Source organism: Myotis nattereri (genome assembly GCF_964212035.1).
Source record: "Myotis nattereri genome assembly, chromosome: 3".
In the NCBI taxonomy this organism is placed as follows: domain Eukaryota; kingdom Metazoa; phylum Chordata; class Mammalia; order Chiroptera; family Vespertilionidae; genus Myotis; species Myotis nattereri.
This window is the reverse complement of record NC_138077.1, coordinates 70,886,396-70,905,409: the sequence shown is the minus strand read 5'-3', so window position 1 is coordinate 70,905,409 and position 19,014 is coordinate 70,886,396.

Genomic DNA, 19,014 nt, shown 5'->3' with positions numbered 1-19,014 from the left:
GGGGAGAAAGATGCAGGTATCTTTCACTCTTTTCTCGGTCAGTCAGGTCTGGGATAATTATTATATTGGTTATCTACTGCTACATGACAAATCATCCCAAAACTCAGCAGTTTAAAAACAAACATTATCTCAGTTTCTGTGTGTTAGGCATCTGGGAGAAGTTTAGCTGGATGGTATGGCTCAGGGTCACTCATGGTGTTATGGGTTCACTCAGCGAGATAGACCACCGACTCAGAATTTAAATTTAAGAGCCTTTATTAAGCTGGCCAGCTGACCACAGTCACAGCACCCTGCCGAAGCAAAGGCTGAACGGCAGCGATGACTACAGGAGTTACATTTTATTATTAAATTTTGTGGAGGCCCAGAGAAAGTATGTCTTTCAAATTCTGGGCCCCCCAATATGGAGGAAACTCTCTTTATTTATACTTTTTCCAGTCTTTTGTCTCCCAAATTTGGAATGAGACTTCCGGGCCTTCTGAGAAAGAAGGCCTGCGTGCTGGGAAGGGGCCAGGAGACCATATCTCAAGGCCTGGCCTGATGTCAGCACCTTCCTGTCTATGTGTTTTAGGAACATACAGCACAGCATGACCCATCTTGCCGAAGTGCCAGATATGCAGCCCAGTACAATGGGATTGCAGCTAAGGTGTTGGCCAGAGCCATGGTCATCTAAAGGGGCTGGAGAAACTGCTTCCAAGCTCATTCACCTGGTTGTTGGTTGAAGGCTTCAGTTCCTTTTTAAAAAAATATATTTTTATTGATTTCAGAGAGGAAGGGAAAGAGAGATAGGAACATCAGTGATGAGAGAGAATCATTGATCGGCTGCTTCCTGCACGCCCACTACTGGGGATCCAGCCTGCAGTCAGGCATGTGCGCTGACCAAAAATCAAACTGTGACCTTCTGGTTCATAGGTCGATGCTCAACAACTGAGCCATGCTGGCCAGGCAGGGCTTCAGTTCCTTGCCTTGTAGCCCACTTCCCCCGCCCCCAAGGCTGTTCACACAACATGAAGCTGGTTTCCCCCAGAGTGAGTGATCAGAGAGCAAGAGAAACCAAAACAGAAGTGCAGTTCCTTTTATAACCTAATTTCAGAAGTAAAGTATTATTTCTGCTATATTCTACTGGTTCCACAGACCAACCCTGGTGTAGTGTAGGAGAGGATTATACAAGGGTCACTGAGGGCCATCCTAGAGTCTGGCTGCTGCAGGTACTATAATAGGCAGAACTCAAAGGCGGTCCCACATTCTTGCTTCCTGGCATACACACTCTTTATAATCCCCTCCACTTGCAGGTGGACTGGGCGTGTGAGTATGATTGACTAGCCACAGCCTTAATGAGATTACACCGTATGACAACGATGAAGAGCTTTTGCAGTTTTGAGGTAATCAGAAAGGAGATTATTCTGGGTGGGCCTGACCTAAGCAGTGAGTCCTTTAACAGAGGCTCAGGCATGTGAAGCGGTGACACTCTCCTGTCGGCCTTAAAGAAGCACACTGCCACATTGTGGAGAGGGCCATGCACCAGGGCGTGGTGGGCGGCCTCTAGTTGCGGAGGAACTCAGCGGCAAGAAACCAGATTCTGCCAATAGTCAGTGAGCTTCGAAGGGGACTCCAGGCCTCAGACGAGAGAGCAGCCCTGCTCTCACCTGCACTGCAGCCTGAACACAACATTCAATTAGGCTGTGTCTGGACACCTGGCCTAAGGAGATCATGAAATCATAGTTGCATGTTGTTTTTATCTATTAAGTCAGTGATAATTTGTTATGCAGCATAGGAAACTAATAAAGGTACCTACCTGTGAAAGGTAAAAGACAGGTAGTTGTCATCTGTCAGTATCTCCTCATGTTGTGAATTGTGATGAAGATCCCTAAGTAAAGAAAGATGCTGTTTGAGAAATGAGGGTTTGGCATGAGCTACTAGGCAAACCAAATTTAACTCGCAGAGTTTATGATAATATTTCAAACCTGGGGATCCCACCATTTCAAGGATTTGAATCATCCAGCAAACAATATTTAAAACAGCTCAAAATGTGGTCTGTGTGTGATCTATAATAGAACTCTCTGGAGTGTTAGTTAAGGTATAGGTTCCTAGGCCTTGTTCCAGATGTATTGACTCATTTCGGGCATATAGCTTAGAGCTATGAATTATTTTTATTTATTATTTCATAGATGTTTTTATTCTGAAGATTTTCAAAATCAGAAAAAAGCTAAACAGCTGTCAGGCATAGGGGGATTGGGAGATTAGATAATATAGATGAAGGGATTAAGGAAAAATAACCTCATGGACACAGACATCAGTATAGTAATTACAGAGGGAAAGGGGGTAGGGGCAGATAGAAAGTTATATAAGGGGTACAAATGGTGACAGAAGGAGACTAGACTTCAAGTAGTAAACACACAATACAATATACAGATGATGAATTATAGAATTGTACACTTGAAGCCTATATAATTTTATTAACTAACCAATGTAACCCCAATAAAATCAATAAAAATGTTAAAAACACAGAGAAAAAAAGAAAAAAGCTGAAGTGACGTAGGGTGAACACATATACCTTTCACCAAGATTAAGCAATTGTTAATATTTCACTCAATTTTTTACTTTTCATATACATAATTACATACATGATTTTACTGCTAAACCATTTGAAAGCAGGTTACAAAAGATCATGACACTTTACCCATAATCACTTTCATACATATCTCCTACAAATGACATTACCTCATATAATCACGTACCCTTATCACACTGAAGAATTGAAACATTGATGTATCACCTAATATATAATCATTTTTTTTCTAGTAGTCCTCAAAATGACCTTCAGATTTTTGCTTCTTAAAGTTTGATCCATAAACCAGCAACTTAAGCATCTCTGTATTTTGACAGGAATCCAGTGATTCATACACACATGAGTTTGAGACGCCTTTAGCAGTTGTTTGATTGAAGACCTAATCAAGGATCGCATTGCATTTTGGTTGTCAATGTTTTCTTTACTCTCTAACATCTTTAAACTGAAATAGTCTATATGGTGTGTTTTTTTCTATTCTCTCTTTCTGCTCCCATCCCCCTTGCCTCTGTTCCCTCCTTCAACCTGGCAAAAACAATGTGTGAAGTTTTAAAATTTTTCCATGCTTTTGAAACACACATAAGTTTTCTGGTATGAAGTGATACAGCAAAATGTAGAGGAGTGTGGTGGCCAATGACATCCGCAGGAGTTGGCTGAGGTTTCATGAAAAACATGGACTTCTGTGGATCCTGAAATCACAAATGTTGACTGAAAGGCAGACAACTTGTGGGGATAAGCATGAGGCATTTGGGAAACCAAGTTAGTTGGTTTCTCTTGAGTGTTTAGTTCAAGAAACAAAGAAAATCCATTTGAAAGGCATGTTGCAGCCAGATTCATGAGCAATCAGAAATCTTAATTAAAAAATAATTTCCAGACTCATTAGAAAAATGGAGGCAATCTAGCTGTGAACAGTAAAATTATATCTGGGCAGTGAGATTGGTGAGTTTTAATTTTTCTTATATTTCCTGCCAGTCTTTTGCAAAAAAGGAATCATTATAAAAGTCTGACATGAATTATAAATTTTATATGAGAACTTCCCAATACATTAAATACCAAGCCAGCATTCACTTTATAAATAATTATAGTAATATCCCATATTTTATTTCCCCATTTTGTTATTTTAATCTTCCCCCTATTATTGGACATTTAACTTGCTTGCAATTTTTCACTGTAATATAAAGCTTTGTTCATACATATATTATATCTCTGATTATTATTTTTTTATAATAGAGTCCTAACAGGGTTACTGTGGCAAAGCTCACAATAGATTCCAACTAGGCAGTGCGATTCCCTCAGAGGCACTGGCTGTGCCATCATTCTCAGTCCTTCTCCCTAATCATTCTGACCCAGGAAGAGAGCACCTGGATTCAAGCTGGCAGCCCCCAAAAGATGTGGCAGAAAAGATGGGTTTGCAGCTGGGCTCTGACATTGCACTGCTCCTCCTCCTGTCCTTCCTGAAGTGTCTGTGCAGCCCCTGCTTGAGTCATGTGAATAACCTTAGACACCTTCCCCCCGAGTCCATGTTTTGCTTGTTATTCTGGGTTTCTTTCTGTTGCTACCGAAAAAGGAACCCCCAACTAATACTGATGGTGGCTGCATACAACAGATACCTAGAGAAAGGTAGTATTTGGAGTTAGCCATTGGATTGTGCAGGGTGAAAGGCAGTGTGGCTCACTTCTATGTTCTGGGACAGAAATGTGAAAGCTCCTGGTAAATGGTAGCCAGGTATCTCATCCATCCCCCACCCTCAGGCAACTGGGCATCTCATCAGGGTGAAGATCTGGGTGTCTGTTAGCAGTTTCCAAATGAAGAGAATGAAGCTGAGGAGAGATCCTGGCCCCATAAATTATGAAGCTGGTCCTGGTGAAGGTCACAATCATTAAGTGGAGGTGATATGATTTAAACCTAGGCAACCTCACTCCATAGCCTTGGTTCTTAGCCACTCCTTTATACTCCCTTGCCCAGTGTAGCTAAGCCTTCTGTATATAACAAGAATCTAATCCAACTGCCCCCACCTATAGAGTTGCCAGAAATAGCAAATAAAAACATAAAACTCCCAGTTAAATAACCAATGAGGGATTTGATTTAGTATATGTATGTCCCAAATGTGTCTAAGACATACTTGTATTAAAATATTATCTGAATTCAAATTTAACTAGGTGTTCTATATTTTGTCTGGCAACCATACATGGCCCAATCCCTTATCTCTCTTTTTCATTATTGCTCTCTTTATAACAAAGGTTAATTAAAATTTAGCACATACATGCCTTTGAGGGTACAGTGAAGAAAATATTTTCAAAGGAAGTTTCAGAAATTGAGATCCACTGAAAGTGTTGCTATAGTGCTCACCTATATTCAGTGAACTAGTCTAAGCAGCCAGCTTTAATTAAAAGTTTGATGGCCTGGTGAGTGCAGACCATTGCTGAATTCTGTGCTAATTGAATTCCTTCCCCTCTGTCATTCTTGGGCTATGCAGGCTCTCAAGGCCTGCAAGAACTAAAAACGTTAGTTTGTACATATGTGAATGTGCATGGCATACCTCCCTCTCGTGCATTAGTTTGGACATATGTGTATATGCATGGCATACCTCCCTCTCCTGCATTAGTTTAGACCAGCGGTTCTCAACCTGTGGGTCGAAACCCCTTTGGGGTCGAACGACCCTTTCACAGGGGTCGCCTAAGACCATCGGAAAATACATATATAATTACATATTGTTTTGTGATTAATCACTATGCTTTAATTATGTTCAATTTGTAACAGTGAAAATACATCCTGCATATCAGATATTTACATTACGATTCATAACAGTAGTAAAATTACAGTTATGAAGTAGCAACGAAAATAACTTTATGGTTGGGGGTCACCACAACATGAGGAACTGTATTAAAGGGTCGCAGCATCAGGAAGGTTGAGAACCACTGGTTTAGACATACGTGTATGTGCATGGCATACCTCCCTCTTGTGCATTAGTTTAGACATATGTGAATGTGCATGGCATACCTCCCTCTTGTGCATTAGTTTAGACATATGTGAATGTGCATGGCATACCTCCCTCTTGTGCATTAGTTTAGACATACGTGAATGTGCATGGCATACCTCTCTCTCGTGCATTAGTTTAGACATACGTGAATGTGCATGGCATACCTCTCTCTCGTGCATTAGTTTAGACATATGTGAATGTGCATGGCATACCTCCCTCTTGTGCATTAGTTTAGACATATGTGAATGTGCATGGCATACCTCCCTCTTGTGCATTAGTTTAGACATATGTGAATGTGCATGGCATACCTCCCTCTTGTGCATTAGTTTAGACATACGTGTATGTGCATGGCATACCTCTCTCTCGTGCATTAGTTTAGACATATGTGAATGTGCATGGCATACCTCCCTCTTGTGCATTAGTTTAGACATATGTGAATGTGCATGGCATACCTCCCTCTTGTGCATTAGTTTAGACATATGTGAATGTGCATGGCATACCTCCCTCTTGTGCATTAGTTTAGACATACGTGAATGTGCATGGCATACCTCTCTCTCGTGCATTAGTTTAGACATACGTGAATGTGCATGGCATACCTCTCTCTCGTGCATTAGTTTAGACATATGTGAATGTGCATGGCATACCTCCCTCTTGTGCATTAGTTTAGACATATGTGTATGTGCATGGCATACCTCCCTCTTGTGCATTAGTTTAGACATACGTGTATGTGCATGGCATACCTCTCTCTCGTGCATTAGTTTAGACATATGTGAATGTGCATGGCATACCTCCCTCTTGTGCATTAGTTTAGACATACGTGTATGTGCATGGCATACCTCTCTCTCGTGCATTAGTTTAGACATACGTGTATGTGCATGGCATACCTCCCTCTTGTGCATTAGTTTAGACATATGTGAATGTGCATGGCATACCTCCCTCTTGTGCATTAGTTTAGACATACGTGTATGTGCATGGCATACCTCTCTCTCGTGCATTAGTTTAGACATATGTGAATGTGCATGGCATACCTCCCTCTTGTGCATTAGTTTAGACATATGTGTATGTGCATGGCATACCTCCCTCTCATGCATTAGTTTAGAGGTATGTGTATGTGCATGGCATACCTCCCTCTTGTGCATTAGTTTGGACATATGTATGTGCATGGCATACCTCTCTCTCATTCTGGTCTCCTGGAGCTCAGAAGAATCTTCTTTCCCACAAGAAGCAGATTGCTGAGCCAGGCTGCAGAATTCTTTAAATGTGCACATTGCTAACTGTCTCCATGGGCCAGGACTGCAGAGAAGAGAGATGCGATGAAAATGGGATCCCTAAACTCAGCAGAGTTAGGAATCAAGCTCAAGGCGAGTGATTGCAGACGGCAAGGGGTGTGGTCAGAGATCTGAAGGCAGTGCAGTAATCAGGGCACAGGAAATAGTCATGCAGAAATCTTTGGCTCAAATTAAACATGGAATCTTCAGAAATTATATTGATGAGCCAGCCTTTCAAGTCTATTTTTTGTTTGTTGGTTGTTGCTTTTTTTACTTTTTTTGATACATAAAAAACACATACCACAAGCCTTTCTTTCCATTGTCATCAGTGTTTGAAATGACTAACTCAAGGAACTGGATGAAAATAAGCTATGAATATCCTCATGTACATCTTTCAAACTTTTGGATATATCCTAGAATGTAGTATTGCTCTTGATAAGTTATTTTGAAGGTATGGGCAATGCAAAAAGCTGTCATTTGGCTCTCCTATTCTAAACAGACTTTACAAAAGAGATGAAAGAGCTAATTTGGGGATGCTAAAAGTTGCCAAGGATAAGCATTCCTGTTATATACTCAGAACAAAGTGTGTTAAATATAGCCCCACAGGGACTAGTGTGTTCAGTCTTAGTTGACAAACAGGTAGCTTTTCTGGGAAAATAGCATCCACTTCAAGTATTTACAACAGAGAGTATTTAATGCAGGAAACCAGGTGACTGAGAAGTTAGAAAATCAGAAGATGGTGAGGAGCTTGGTAAACAGTAGGAAGTCACTTCTATGGTGTAAGAATTTAGTGCTCTGGCCCTAGCCGGTTTGGCTCAGTGGATAGAGTGTCGGCCTGTGGACTGAAGAGTTCAGTTCCAGTCAAGGGCATATGCCTGGGTTGCAGCTCAATCCTCAGTGGGGGGCATGCAGGAGGCAGCCAGTCAATGATTCTCTCTCATCATTGATGTTTCTAGCTCTTTCTCTCTCTCCCTTCCTCTCTAAATTGAATAAAAATAAAAGAATTTAGTGCTCTGGGATCCCAGCAATGAGGTCACCTTCTGGAAGCTGGAACCCTGGCACATGTGTCTGATGGGAGTTTGAGCCATGGAAAGATTAGCTGGAGCTGGTGCCAGCAAAGCTGCCCAGCATATTATTCTTTAATCAGGTGGTGATTCTTATTGCAACTGCTGTCCATATGTTGTCTCCTCATTGGAGCAAATTAATGCAGTGACTGAGGCAGATCTGGATACTGAATGGTGCCTGTGGCTATTCCTAATAAGAGAATTGCAATAAAAGCTCCCAGATTGTGGTATCTGCAGGCTGGTGCCAGTCTGTAAGCTGTTTATTACTGGTTCATGTTGCAAAAAGTACAGGAATAGAGAGTAAGTATTTAAAATTACTCTATGAAATTGGTATCAAAATTTCTATGCCTATTGTATGTAAAAAAAAATCAAGGCTTGCATTTTATGTTTTGAATTTTCATTTTTCCAGCAATTCATTTTTATTGCATTTTCCCAATGAATTTGTTCATGTCAGATTAGAAACAAAAATTTGCTATTCATTTACTACAAATGATTGAAAAGCACTGGCCTTGATGAGTTGAGGCTTTGTGAAATCGATTATTACTCTTGGATATAGCAGCTGTGTGTAACTTCAGACCACTTCCCATTGTGAAGGATGTGAGTGAACTTGCCATTGTTCATAGAGTATTTGGGTGGTGGTTGCATCTTTACCTATTCAGGAACATGAGTGTGTGTGTGTGTGTGTGGGGGGGGGGGTGGTGGTGGTGAGCAGCCAATGGTGCATGGTAATTTTCCAGTGAGCTGACTGTGTAGCTTATATCCTATTGCCCTCTCTTCTTCCCCTGCCATAGCTGGCATTCCCAAGAGTAGATGTAATCAATGTTTGGTCTTTCCCATTTGGACATTAGAACAGTGAGTGACCTACTCAGATGGAAGTTGAATGGAACTGAGTTACCATAAAACCAAACCTAAGAAGTCTCCAGGGTTCCTGCACAGGGTTCCCACTTTTCCTGGAATTGTGTGGGCTCTGCTCTTTTTGTAGCTTGGTTGTTCTTCCTTCCATTCTGGAGTTCCCCAATAATGTCCTTCTAATAAATTTGCTTCTTGCTTAAGTTTTAAATCTGTTGCTTGTTGCTAAGCCCACCTTAAGTGGTACAAAAGATCTTGCAATTTTAAATGCATTTTGATATGTATTGCCAAATTGCTTTCCAGAAAGTTGTATATGAGTATGTACCATCACCAATGATATGAGCAATGGTCTCCAAATATCTTTCTTAGAACTGACTATTCAGTGTATTTATCTATCGATCTGTCTATCTATCTACTTCTTTGCCATTCTGCTCAGTTGGAAATGGGATCTTATTTAGATTTTTTTCATATCTTTGAATATTATTGAAGGTGAATTTGGCACTTTTCACCATTGTCAGGGCACTTTTATATGCAAATTAAGATAACCAATTTCAAATTATCTTGAGCAGAAAAAGAGATTTTGTTGGTACACATGAAATGGAAAGATACTGGAGTAGTTTATAGAATTAAGGAGTGTGGGGACCAATGATATGAGGCCGTGCTTATTGGGGGCACTTAATGTCTGCTTTGGTGCACTCACCTTCTTGCCATCACAATCCGCCCTCAGCCTCTCTGTGTACTCCTCATCACTGATTGATTTCTGTCGAACAGTGCTCTGCATGTGGCAGGAATTATTGCTGCCAGTAGTTCCAAATACAATATGTCTTCTCACCTAATGTCCAGTAGTGCTTTGGCCTTTCCTGGATCTCTTGCCCACTCTTGGAATGGGTTGCAATGATTCACCACACCTGGATTATTAGCCTATCCTTTGTTGGGATGTTAGGGTAGGACAGTGTGACCAGTAGTGATTAACAGTTTCCCCGGAATGAAATGAAATGGGGAAGGAAGTTTCCCCTGAAGAGCAGGTTGCTGGGCAGGCAGAAATGTTCCCTATACATCTAGCAGGAGTTCTTAAAATTTTGGCAGATTGATTACATGTTGAAATCGATGTTTGAAGAAAACTAAGATGACAATGGTATGTAGGTGGGGTGACCATATAATTTATCATCCAAACTGGAACACTTTTGAAAGTGAAAGAGACTACTAATAATGGAATGGACGTTTGCCCTATTTGGAGAGCTAAGTGGAAGCAGAGAGGGTATTTGGGAATTATTGTACTAACCTCTTTTTTGATATGATAAAGGTACAATAGCAGTTTATATAGTTTTAAAACCATCATCCACCATTTGCTGAGAGAAAATAACTTTTTGGAATCAGGGCCAAAGCTCAGGAAAAGGCAAGAGTCACAAAAGGCTAAGTCTACACTGGAAGGAACCATTTGCTCCTTGATAGTTGGTTCTCAGGAGAATAACCTTGGGGCGGTCAATCACTAATGTCACTTGTGAGGTTTCATAGCAGTGCGGTTCATAGCAGGTCTTGAAATCCTGAGCCTGATGTAATTTAAAGTCTTGACTTTGCCATATGCCAACTATGACCCTGAACAAGTTACTTAACCTCTCTAAACCTCAGTGTCTCCATCTCTAAAATGGAAATTATAATATTTCACATGATGGTGTTTTAGACTTACCATGTATATAACATTACTATATGCTTAGTAGCAGTGAAATATTTTCTGCCAATACTACCAAAAGGGGTAATGAAATGCAGGAGAAAAAAATTATTGTTTTGTTTTGCTTTGTTTTGTTTTGTTTGTTAGTTTATCTTTTCAGCAGATAGGACCTCCTATAAGCATTGCTCATAGCAGTACTTTCATCCATCCTTATTTATTCACCTAATGTGCTTTTCTGATATGCCAACTCCTCTCGCACAAATACAGAAACACCCTATTTTTGTGGCAAGAATGGAGTAGCTGAATACCTTTCATGGTTTAAGAACATCTCTGGGTTTGTCACTGGTGTCTCTCGGGCCTGTCAGAAATTATTTCAGGATTGGTAGAGGGAAGAGTCTGGTTCACAGGACTGTAGCCAGTATGTAATGAGGCAATAGATAGAGCCCCAGATACAACTCAGAAGGTAATGGTAAGTGGGAATCAGAGGCATAACAGAGAAAACAACAGGGTCTAGGAATGTTATTCAGTGTTTGTAGGCATGGAGAAAGTGGGATAAGGGATTGGGCGTAGGAGGGTTAGAAAGGCTGAGGTCTAGGGAAAGATTAAAGGGGTCAGAATTGAGACAGGGAAGAATTGCCAGAAGATGGATTTGGTAGAGTGGTGTGTAGATGAGATATTTCCTATTTCTCAAATAAGGTGGTAGCTAATCTTTGGAAAGTAAGAATTGGAAGCCAGTGCAAGGAGAAGCAGGATCACCATTCTACTGTGAATCATGCTGGGCCAGGATCTCACCGCCTGACTAGATGGAGACACTGGCAAAGATGCAACACTTTTAACAATCCTCCCTCAGCATTGGCTGGTGTCTCTCTCTGTTTGCCTACATTTGCAAGTGTCTTTACTGAGCCCACACCCTCCCCGCCCCCACCCGCCTTCCTGTAGAATGTCTAGCTATAGAAACAAACAGAACTGAGTAGAGGCTGACCTACCAGGTGCATCTGAGCAGCTCCGTCTATGAGTGAACCAATGACCTCAGGTGTCTGAATGAGTCAAACTTATGTACTCTGCATTTGAACACTTGACAGACCAATAAAAGCTTTTCTGTTGTCCTTTGTTTAGTTTTTCACTTTATAAATTTCACACTAACCTTATAACATTGAAATGCACATAATTATATTGTGACACTGAATTTATCATTTCTACAAATATACAAATCCTAGTTGTATACTATAAAGTTACTTTACTACTTTATAGACTTATTTTTAAAGGCCCCTTGAAAACAGGTATTTTTATTCTTTTCTCTTTGAAAGTAAGAAGGAAGAACAGGGGCTCTGGAGAATCAAATAGCTAGCCAAGCTCTTTTCTAATTTTATAATAGAAAACTCCCCTATCTGCAAGATTATGCTTCAGTTGAGAATCAGTGTTTTCCTTTTAATGTGGACACTAAAAAGAAATAGGAAATTTAAGGTGAATGTGGTTCTGCTGTTAGAAATCTTCCTATAAAAAGCATAAGGCGCATTAAACTTGCTACAAACTTCCAATGGCTCATAACTAATGTTTGTTTTCGCTTCATGATTACAAGTTGTTTTGTTAACATTAACAAGCAAATGAATGTCTCTAACTTTGCTCTGTTAAAAGATAATACCATGCCTTTCAGTATATTTTTTTTTTGTGGTGAAAGGAGAGATTGTTTTTTCATGGATTTATTTTTGGAGGCAAAAATGGAACCTACTTCCTATGTCAGTAGCTCTTCATCAGGTAAATGTTATTTTTATTTTGTGTTACTTGGAATGTTTAGACACACTTGATGGTCCAACTCACAGCAGTGGAAATTAATAGGAAGTCTAAAAGTCAAAGATCCAGAACATACAGCTACAGGGACTCAAAAATATCATAACAAACCCAGGTTCTTTTTATCTTCTTGCACTATCATCCTTATTATGTGAAATTTTCAGTCCTCCTACTTAATTCCTCACATCAGTAGGATGGCTGCTGCAGCTCCAACCATCAAATCAATACTCAGAAAGTAGAGCAAAGGCGTTTGCCATTAGGTGCTGCTTTGGCATCTGTTCCTTTTATGACACAAAGGTTTCCATAGATATGCTTCCAACAGACCTTTGTTTATGACCCACTGTCCAAAAACAATCTCAAAATGTTCTTTTAAATTTGATTTTAAGAATTTAATCGAAAGGTCCCAGGTTCGATTCTGGTCAAGGGCATGTACCTTGGTTGTGGGCACATCCCCAGTAGGGGGTGTGCAGGAGGCAGCTGATTGATGTTTCTCTCTCATTGATGTTTCTAACTCTCTATCCCTCTCCCTTCCTCTCTGTAAAAAGTCAATAAAATACATTTTTTTAAAAATAATATGAGGTATGCCTGTAATTTATTTTTGATACAAAGCAATGAAAGAGGGTGGCCACACTGTCCTGCTTCCTCTGGACTCTAAGTTAGAAAGGAGGAAAAAGCAGACATATTTTAATTAGACTTCAATACTCAAGAGTCCTGTAAACATGGTTAGTTGCTAGACTCAATTTCTAAGAAATTTGGGAAGTTCTGTCTGGCTTGCCTAAACCCAACTCTTCACAATGGTCACTACCCAGCACCTTCTTTCCCAAATACAGAGGATACCTTACCCCCATTCTGAGCCGGTGGTGGTCATCTCATTTTCCCTTTTCTGGAGCCTTTCCCAGTTCTCCTTTTAGCTAGAGGTGGTCGGTCCTGCACAGCACTGGGCAGAGAAGGAGCTGCGTTAGCGAGGAAAGAGGAAAATGGTGGTGGCGTCTGTCAGTGTCCTTTCACGTCTTATCTACTTCGCACTATAAAGTTTGCTTTTAAATGGTTTCCTGTCACATTTACTTAGTTGATGCTTTCAGACTGGCTCCGTTTATTCATCTGCTACAATCCTATGGTGTGATTTCCTAAAACACAAATTTGACTTCATCAGTAGCTTCCTATTTCCTTAGTGTAGCTTACAAAAAGGTCATTGTCTAGCCTTTGCTCCCCTCCCAGCATCTTCCCTTCCACATGGTTTGCTTGATATTTATTTTCTCTCTTGCAGCTGTCTAACTCTGTCCTGTTGTCTGGGTAGAATATCTTCCCTCCTGGCACTTCCCTCTACTCTTCCTCACAGGCCAGATTCTCTTGGCCTTTCAAAACCGAGGCTTCAAGAAGCTCCCCTTCCTACCCTGCCCTCTCTAAGCTCAAGTATTTTTCTTCTGTCCTTTGGTAGCGCCTGTGGGAGTCCTTATAGCTGCCTGTATCTCTGTGCTATGCCTTATTTGTTTATATAACCCATCTCTTTTGGTACCAGAATGAGATTTTGAGATTAGGGACTGACTCATCCCTGTATAGTTTGTGACCCAAAGGGGAGCTTCAAACTGTATATTTTTAATGGCAGAAAAGATGGTAGGCTTGCTGGGTGAGAATGGATTCTCCACAAGGAAAGCTCTGGCCCTATTTCCAAGGGGGGCAGGGTAGGTGTAAAATATTCCATTTCCCTTGCGTCTCAGAACTTGAACATTTTCTGACTCTAATTTAGGAATGGGTTGTGAGTAGGAGGTAGGGCTGAAGCAATGGTGCTTTACAAACAAAAGTTATTTGGCAGAACTGACTCAGCCGTACAGATAACTCACTGGTACAAAGCCAGCCTGATAACTGCTTTGCTTTGAAATGACCCACTGAGCCATGTGTACGGGACTCGGCCAGCCTTTTTTTCTTGTGCACCAGCTGGTCGGGTGAGCTACAGCTTTAAATTCTATGGACTGAAAGCCACTAATTTAAGTGTACACAGGCACAAGCACATGCCAGAAAGCAGTCCATTAGAAAGCATCACTTAATAAGAGCCGGGGGTGGTGCGCTGCCAGGAATAAGTCATGTCGAAATTGGGTTTTCTTCACATGGAATCCTGGATTCTGATCATCCACTGCAGGTCAATCCACCCTACCCTCTTGACATGTAGATACAAGGAGGGGGTCTTTACTTCTGGATTAGAAAGGAAGACCTAGGGACTGAGTCGGGATGGTTAACCTCATACTGGGGAAGGAGGAGCACTGTATATATCACTTATTATGCCATATGCTATTTAAATGTAACAACTGTGACCCCCATAGTGTGGGATTCTGATATCACAAGTCGGTGATGCACTGAAACCAACATGAGGGAGAGTCCATTGTAGTGGAGCCCAGATTCTATAACCCTCATGCACTGCAGCTCCTCCTCTGTGTTAGAGAGACTTTGTCTCCCATTATCTGTGGTGAAAATTCATCATATTTCAGAGCTTTTATTGCTTTAGTCAAAATCCTTACAGCTGACTCACTTAGGCCCAGTAGCTGGTATGGTGTTTGTTTTTTTTTAAAGGTACCGAAATTATATATTTTGAATGTTTTTAACATTAAGTATGAAAATGTCCATTATTTCCTCACTTTCTGAGTGGAGGGTGTCAAGGCTTTGTTCTGAGTAGGGGGCCGCTGTTTGATTTTCTGAATTATCTTTCTTGCACAGACTACTAGTAAATCAATAATGCACCCCCCAACATTTCCAGTTTTTGTTTCTTGAAAGCACCCAGAGACCTTTGCATTCAGATTGTTACAAAAGACTCCAGCCCCTTCTAGACCTTTGCAATTTGCTTTCAGTCTTTTGCTATTGTCCCTCCCACACCTAATCCAATACCAGAATCCAATACCCTCCCTCTTTGTGCCTGGCTTTTATTTAGCCTTCCCAAAGCATTCATCTTATTCATCTTCGTTGCAGAAACACCAAGTTAGACTGGCCCTCTGATTTAATCAACTAACATAATAGTTAGTTAAAATTATTTAATGATGATAACACACCACATGGATGGATATAGAAGTACACAGACACAGCAAACTAGCTTCCCAGAGGCATCCGTCGTTCTGTGAGCCTCTCTTGGTGTGTTTTAAAGAGGGAGAGGCCACTAATTCCAGAAAGCCTTGGCCTTACATCTACACATGCTCAAAACTCACTTCACTTAATAGTCTTGTTCAATTGCTTCCTGCCTTTGTTTTCAACAAATTGCAGGCCTTGTTAACCCTGGCGTTTTCTCTTGTCTGTTGTGTTGGCTTTACACGTTCTTGCTCAAAAACAAGCAAGCAAAAAGCAAAAAATCCCTTTCTGTTCAGCAATATATCCTTTTTTTGCATAGAGCCCTGTTGAGGAGGATTACATAACCTGTCCTTCTGGCAAGAAGAAACATTTCATGATCAGAGTCTGAACTGGAAAATCGCCCATGGAGGCACAGTAGTGCCCTGGCCCCTCCTATATACTGTGGTTTCCTGTCCACGTGCTTTGTCTGGGGCAATGCTTCTAAGACCCAGCACACCGGAGATGAGGATTTGTGAATAAGTAATGAGGGAATATTTTCAGGAGAAACCTGGAAGGAAGTGTGGGAAGCCGGATGGGGCAGAGGTAGAAGCTAAGTGAGGATGTGGCTCTGAGTGAAGTCTCAGCCTCATTCCCAATCGGGGGGTTTGGACGTGGGGAAGTCTAGACAATGGGTTGTCTCTTGCCTTGAAGCCATCATTGGGGCAGGCAGTGGGGAAGGAGTGTAACTTTCAGAACCACAGCTTGCACCACCTAAGAGCAATCTGCTGAGGAAAGTTCCAGTACGTGAGCAGGTAGCAGTAGCTGAGCAATATGTGCATGAAAACAGAACTGATGAAGTGACCACAGGGGTCTGAATAGGTGATTAATGGTCTGCCAATATACATAATATCAAATAATAAATGTGTCGCGTTTTTGAAATAGCTGCTTTCATTTGACCCAATGTATGAGGCTCTCTAGATTTTCTTGGCCTTCCCTGATTCCTGGCCCTTCAACTGGTTGAACAGAGAGGCCTTGCCCCAGGGCCATTGCCTCATTTCCAACCCTTGCAGCTGACCCCAGCCCCGGGGAGGCTGACTTCCAAATGGCCTCCATTGTACCCACCACGTGGGAGCTGCAACAGCCACAGAGTCCTGATGTGACCCAGGGACCCTCACAGAGGCTGTGGTTCCTCCGGCCCCATATTTCCAGACTCAAAGTGCCAACTCTGAGGCATGATATCTGGCTTCCTTAGTGGCTGTCCCGAAGGGCCAGGTGCACCACCAGGAAGGACATGAGCACTAAAGCCCCATGGGGAAAACCAGTGGAGAAAACCTACAGGTAAATGTCTTTTGCTCTCTTCATCTGACATTGTTCTGAGGTGCTGTAGACAGTGTAGAGGATGCTTAAGGCCTTCCCTTGTGATGGGGCAAGTGGCCTTGTTTTCTGTTCTAAAATTTTAGCCAGCAAGGCACAGCCACCTCACATTGCCTTTCCTTCCTCCCCAGTGTCTCCTCCCTTTTCCTTCACTCCTGCTGCCCTGCCACTGTACCTCTACACCACTCCCGAAATGTACCAGCACATACCTGTAACCTGGTTCCAAACAAACAAACAACAACTCCCCCCACAAAAAAACGGCCTGGAGGAAACACAGTACCCCTAGAATTTCAAATTTCAACCCAATCTATAAATCCTTAAGTGGCAGATTTTCACTGTAAAACACCAGGGGAGATTTTTTTGAGTAAAATGAGAATGATCCTAAAATTGCTCTTTTTTCTATCTAAACAAAGTCAATCCTTTTAAAACCTAAGTGGATGCCAAGGAGACATCCCCAGGCTGCTACAGAGAGTTTTCCTTTTTGTTATGACTTCTTTCACAAACGGGCTCCGTGCCATGAGCACTGTGGAGAGGCAGTGAATTTAAAAGCGATGCAGAGAATGTAGTTCCCTGGAAGCTGCTCTTCCTGAAGGAATTCATAATGGGAACCGGCACGATGCAAGTGATGGGAAACGCTCTTGTATTTCAAAAAGAGAATTGACTGGCACGGTGGCTCTGGTCACACCGAGGCCAGCAGTTAGGAGACCAGAACGAGTTTTGAGTGTTCCTGAAGTGCAGGCGAGAGAACCTGACCAGAACACAGTGAAGTTGTCATCATTGTTACAATTAGTGCTGATGGCTGCAGTCAATTTGGTCTGGAGCTCTTAAGATGGGTACAGGATAGCTGTTCTGTTCTCTTTATTATATGCTTGTGGAGTGACCTCAATTTTCTTTTCTGTCTGATTGGCCTTAGCATCTGGTTTTCTTTTTGCTGTGTTTTATCACAGAGGCCGCCTCTCTTTGTTTCCCCCTTGCCCCACATCTGGAATCCAGCCAAATGTACCAGAACAAGATGCTTCTGACATCTGAAGCCTTTGTAAGGGTGCTGATTGCAACTTGGGTAACTTCAGTTTAATCCAAGGTGGAAGATTTCTGCTGCTTTGGGGGAAGAAAATCGATGTCTAAAAATAAAACTTAGGCACAAAATAGGGCCAAATACTCATTCACTGCCTCACTTAGCTGAATGCTGAGATTATTTCAGCGGCACTAAATCAAGCATTTGTGTAGAAGAGGTTGAGCATGTTCAAAAAAAAAAAAAAAATCCAGAACAGTTAATCTTAGATGGTAAACTGACTACTATAATTTGTCATTTTTTCAAAAGACATAAATTATGTAGTTCTCAAATGCTTAATTTTCAGCTTATACTTATGCTGACCCCTGAATTGGAACACTTGTATTCACTAGTCTTTTGAAATGTATGTTGTGGTTATTATAAGAGAGGCTGGAGGGACAGGCAGGACCAGGAGCCAGAGTATAAAGGTTTGGTAGGCAGGGGTTAAGAATGTGGATCTGGCCCTGGATGGTGTTCTCAGTGGTTAGAGCATCGGTCTGTGCACTGTAAGTTCTCAGGTTCGATACCCAGTCAAGGACACATACCTGAGGTGCAGGTTGGATCCCCTGCCCTGGCCAGGGCACCTGCAGGAGGCAACCAATCAATGTGTCTCTCTCACATTGTTGTCTTGTTCTCTTTCTCTCTTTCCTCCCCCATCCCTCCCTTTCACTCTCTCTAAAAATGAATAGACAAAATATCCTCAAGTGAGAATTAACAACAAAAAGTGAATGTGGATCTGAGTGTGGTGGGAAGCCACTGGAGGGATTTAATGAGGAAGATGTCATAGAAAGATTTATATTTTAAACATATGACTCTTGGCTGCTATATTGACAATGGGTTGTAAGGAGGCAAGAATAGAAAAGGGTAACCAGCCAGGTATCTATTTTAGATATTCAAGTAAGAGATGATAGTGTTTTGGAGTAGGATGGTAATGGTGGGCTTGGAGAGAAGTGCACAAACAATGGAGATCTTTCTAATAATCCATTAGCAAAAAAAGGTTGGTTAATGGATTATATACAGATCATGAGGGAAAGGAAAAGTCAAGGTTGATTTCTAAGTTTCTGGCCTAAACAACTGGGAAGATTTGGTGTTAATTATTGAGATGAAGACTGGAGAAGGAGCAGGGTAAGTTTTGTTGTCATGTTTGGGGTAGGACAGGGAGCAACAGTAAAGGGAATGAAATGGAAACAAGGGCTCATGGTAATTCTGTGATGCCTATAAGGAATCTAAATGAACAGCTCAAATGGGTAGTTGAATATCTGACAAGTTTGAGAATCCTTGGCATACAGATGGCATTCAGAGTCATGGAATAGAGGAACTCACCTAGGGAGAGAATATAGAGAAAATATAAGGCCCTAGAGCATCCATATTTCCACAT